This window comes from Cherax quadricarinatus, chromosome 23 (genome assembly GCF_038502225.1).
Source record: "Cherax quadricarinatus isolate ZL_2023a chromosome 23, ASM3850222v1, whole genome shotgun sequence".
Classification (NCBI taxonomy): domain Eukaryota; kingdom Metazoa; phylum Arthropoda; class Malacostraca; order Decapoda; family Parastacidae; genus Cherax; species Cherax quadricarinatus.
Genome location: NC_091314.1, coordinates 26,487,520 through 26,492,519, shown reverse-complemented (window position 1 = coordinate 26,492,519; position 5,000 = coordinate 26,487,520). Strand labels below are relative to the sequence as shown.

General features: G+C 39.9%; 1 protein-coding gene across 7 annotated transcripts in view; it reads left to right on the top strand.

The window, feature by feature from the left end:
- The window catches only part of LOC128685725 (mitogen-activated protein kinase kinase kinase 7-interacting protein 3 homolog), a 639,350-nt gene that overhangs the window by 182,188 nt on the left and 452,162 nt on the right, over nucleotides 1-5,000 (top strand). For 6 of the 7 annotated variants that reach the window (XM_070088023.1, XM_070088020.1, XM_070088022.1 and 3 more), the window contains one exon: nucleotides 2,262-2,340. The exons of the other annotated variant lie outside the window; for it this stretch is intronic. The gene's annotated coding sequence lies outside the window, so the exon portion shown is untranslated. The remainder of the gene's footprint in view (nucleotides 1-2,261; nucleotides 2,341-5,000) is intronic. 7 annotated transcript variants of the gene reach the window in all.

The following is a 5,000-nucleotide window of genomic DNA, read 5'->3' as shown; positions in this document are numbered from 1 at the left end:
ATGCTTCTAAACTGTTGTATTCTGGGCACCTCTGCAAAAGCAGTGATAATGTGTGAGTGAGGTGAAAGTGTTGAATGATGATGAAAGTATTTTCTTTTTGGGGATTTTCTTTCTTTTTTGGGTCACCCTGCCTCTTTGGGAGACGGCCGAGTTGTTTAAATATATATATATATATATATATATATATATATATATATATATATATATATATATATATATATATAATATATATGTATATATGTTATATATTTATATATATATATATATATATATATATATATATATATATATATATGTATATATATATATATATATATATATATATATTATATATTTTTATATATATAATATATTGATGTATATAATATATATATATATATATATATATATATATATATATATATATATATATATATATATATGTCGTGCCGAATAGGCAGAACTTGCGATCTTGGCTTAAATAGCAACGCTCATCTTGCCATATAGGACAAGTGAAAATTTGTGTATGCAATAATTTCGCCAAAATCATTCTGAACCTAACGAAAAAAATATATTTCACTGTGTTTGTTTAGTATTAAATTATTGTAAACAAATCTAAAAGATATTTAGTTGGGTTAGGCTAAAATAAATTGTTCTTGTAATAATAAGGTTAGGTAAGTTTTCTAAGATTCTTTTGGAGCAAAATTAAAATTTTTTACATTAACGTTAATGAAAAAATATATCTTTAAACGTATAAGAGAAATTTTTTGAAAGGACTTAATTTTAAATGAGTTCTTGCTAATTGACTAGTTTTACATATTCGGCACGACATATATATATATATATATATATATATATATATATATATATATATATATATATATATATATATATATATATCGAGGAACTCATAAGGAGCACTATAAATGAAACACGAATATCACAATATAGTAGAACGAAAGGAACATGGAAGACATGATTACTGTTAGCTGACCAATCATTTAGAGAATATAATAAGGCAAAAGTTAGAGAAAATGACGAGGTGGTTAATGAGAACTTTAAAAACGAAAGAAATATTACCACTGAGGACTTTTGAAAGCAGGAAAGAGATGAGAGCTGGAATAATTACAAAGGTCGTTTACTACAAGATATAACCAATAAAACATTTAAAGTACTGAAACTGCCGTAAAGTACAGAATATGTACTCACTACAGCGGAGGAGGGAGAAATACATGATAATATATACACGGCAGATATTGGAGGGCCTAATCTCAAATCTACAAACTACTATAACGAATTAGTGAGAATTTATTTTTGGGGGGGGATGTAAAATAAACCCGTGAAAAGCACGGGTGCCATGGACACAGTAAAAGAACACTAAATATCCGTGGGCCCAGACTGTTTAGCATACTATATGATGCAAGAAATGCTGCTAGAACAAGTGAAGAAGTCCTCAAAAGGAAATTTGATCACAAGATCCTCTAAATGACATATCAACTAGGCTGTGATGGTATGTGGACCAAAGGGCCGCATTCAACTTGATTGATCAGGCAAGCACCAGAAAAGCATGACCTCTAGCCCGGACTGCAGGAGTAGGAAGACTTGAAACTGGTCACAGGTATACACAGTATATCACCTGTAACCTGTGCAATACGTCGCATCCAGGATCCCAAAAGAAACTTTGCTGAGGTTCCAGAATGTTGTTAATGCAGTCGTCACTCAGGCTGAACTGTACCTTGGTTGATGTGCTTTGTGCTTATTTTTTCCCTAGGATATTTATTCCGGGTTTATAGCTTGTATCCGCACATACCAGAGTTTTACGCTCGATACACGGCCTGAGACTTGATTTTATTGTTCATTGTTTTATCGCCCAGGCTGTTGGTGTTAGCTGCTCGCAAGATAACAGCAACATAATCGTTACAGCGTGGCTGATCTGACACATTTTGAGAATAATGTACTCCAGTTTTGTCTTGCAAGCGTTTTCCTTTGCCTCAGTAGTATTTCTTATATTTAAAGGTATCAGGCTGAATGATCTTGGAGCACGAATGTCGACACTGTTTTCTGATAATGCCTACGGCACCTCCTACTTTTCACCGGGTTTATTCCATTTTTTCTCTGCTTTCTGTATTCTTTCTCAGACTTTCATGACCTTGCACTTGCGTATACAGCTAGTGGCGTATGTGAGGGAGATGTATTATCCATCAAGGAAATGTCAGGTGTGGCAGTGGGTGGGTGTGACAGATGGGAGAATGCTAATGTGTGCATCATTATTTTCTTGACAGGTGTTGATGGCAGGCAGCCTCGCCGACGCCTGAGCTGCAGCACTAGCATCACCTCGCTTCTTGTATAGAAACACGCACCGTAAGTACTGTTTAATATGTACACTTGGTGTACACTCATGCAAAGTGGCAACGAGTTCATGGCGTGCGGTTTGGCAGGGAAATAATTTTATGTACATTTTATCTTAATGCATCCATTCGTTGTCTACTTATTTTACTTCTGTTCATTTCCTCCTCCTCCTCCTCTTCTTTTTCTTCCTCCTCCTCCTCTTCCTTCCTCCTCCTCCTCTTCCTTCGTTTCCCCTAGCAGTATTTCAATATTTTGTTTAATCACAGAGTGCTACAGTGACAATACTTGCAGAATACACTTACTATGTACTTAGATCAAATGACAATAATAATAATTTCAAGAGTAGGCAGTGTAAATACACCAACCGGGAGTACACCAACCGGGAGTACACCAACCTGGAGTACACCAACCTGGAGTACACCAACCTGGAGTACACCAACCTGGAGTACACCAACCTGGAGTACACCAACCTGGAGTACACCAACCTGGAGTACACCAACCTGGAGTACACCAACCGGGAGTACACCAACCTGGAGTACACCAACCTGGAGTACACCAACCTGGAGTACACCAACCTGGAGTACACCAACCTGGAGTACACCAACCTGGAGTACACCAACCGGGAGTACACCAACCTGGAGTACACCAACCTGGATGCTATCAGTCTTGATAGGTATAGTCAGACGACCCGGGGGAAGGAAGATGGAGTCAGCATGTTGACACTAGCGAGGTGTGAGGGAGGCGGCAGTGTTAAGAAGTGCTGGTTATGGTGGGACGGTATTAACTTGCCTATTTGTTCTTAAATATTTGTGGTTGCAGGGACCGATTCACAGCTCCTGGCCCCGCCTCTTTGCTGGTCGCCACTAGGTCCACTCTCTCTCCCTGGTCCTCAGCTTCATCTTTATCGTAAGCAGTATGTGTGTACTTACCTATATATGGTTGAAGGAGCCAATTCACAGCTCCTACGTGTGTGTGCGTGTGCGTGTGTGTGTGTGTGCGTGTGCGTGCGCGTGCGTGCGTGCGTGCGCGTGTGCATGGGTGTGTATATGAATACGTATTTACGCAATTTGTAAGCTCGCTCTCGCAAATGCGGGTGTCCATGGTTAGTTACCATTTTGTCCTAGGCACATGTCGATTAGACACTAGGCCTGTTGTGTGAAATTGTGTGTATAGTATGTGTGTGTGTGTACTCACCTATTGTAGTTGCAGGGGTCGAGTCACAGCTCGTGGCCCCGCCTCTTCGCTGATTGCTACTAGGTCCTCTCTCTCTCCCTACCCCATGAGCTCTATCATACCTCGCCTTAAAACTATGTATGGTTCCCGCCTCCAGTACGTCACTTTCTAGGCTATTCCACGGCCTGACTACTCTGTGACTGAAGAAATGCTTCCTAACATCCCTTTGAATCATCTGAGTCTTCAACTTCCAATTGTGACCTCTTGTGTCTGTGTCCCTTCTCTGGAACATCCCGTTTTTGTCCACCTTGTCTATTCCGCGCAGTATTTTACATGTCGTTATCATGTCTCCCCTGACCCTCCTGTCCTCCAGTGTCGTCAGGCCGATTTCCCTCAACCTTTCTTCTTTGGTGTGTAGGTACGTGTGACTGTAAATGGTGTGTGTGTGTGTGTGTACGTGTGACTGTAAATTTTGCTTATGCACATGCGACTGTAAATGGTGTGTATGTGCGTGTGCTTGTAAATGGTGCTTATGTACGTGTGACTGTAGTTGGTGTATAGGTACTTGTCTACCTTTACCTTTGAAGGCTTTCGATAGTTTATCTACTTTCGCAGCCCGGCCTTAGGTCAGCCTTGTCAGGCTGTTACTGCCGGTGACCCACTGGTCCACATCTCCATCACAGCCTGGTTGACCTGGCACTTGGCTGAGGTATATGTCGAATTTCTTCTTGAAACCTTCTACACTTGTTCCGCTAAAGTTTCTGATATATTGTGGCAGAGTGTTGAACAGTCTGGGCCTACGGATGTTGATACAGTGTTCTCTTATTGTGCCCACGGTGCTCCTGTTTTTTTCCACTTGATTTATTTTACACATTCTCTCATATCTTCTTAATTTCAGTAAGTTATGGCAGTGTGCAGATTTGAGACTAGGCCCTCAAGCCCCTTCCATGTATATATTAATATTATGTATTTCTCCTCTGCTCCAGTGAGTACATATTTAGGACTTTGAGGCATTCCCAGTAATTGAAATGCTTTATCGGCTCTATGTGGGCCGTAAATGATCTCTCAGTCCGTTCCAGTGATGATATTTCTCCTCCCCTGGAAGCCGTCAACACTGAACAATACTCTAAACGAGAGAGCACAAGTGATTTGAAAAGTGCCACGAATGGCACTATTTCCCTTGTATTGAAAGTTCTCGTTATGCACCCCCATCACCTTCGTGGCTTTCGTGATATTGGCCTTATTGGGTTCTTTGAAAGAAAGGTTAGCTGACATTATTTCATCCAGATCTTTCACGTGTTCATTTCGTTCTGTTTGGTGATCTTGTATACAGTCTTTCTCGAGTTCTTCATTCTTTCCATATCAAAGTAGTTGGAATATGTCACTGCTGAATGTCATGTTATTGTCCACTGCCCTCTGGAAGACTTTGTTTATATTATCCTGCATTTTTTTCGTGTCGTCTACTGAGGTAGGTTATTTTCATTCTTATTTTGGTATTT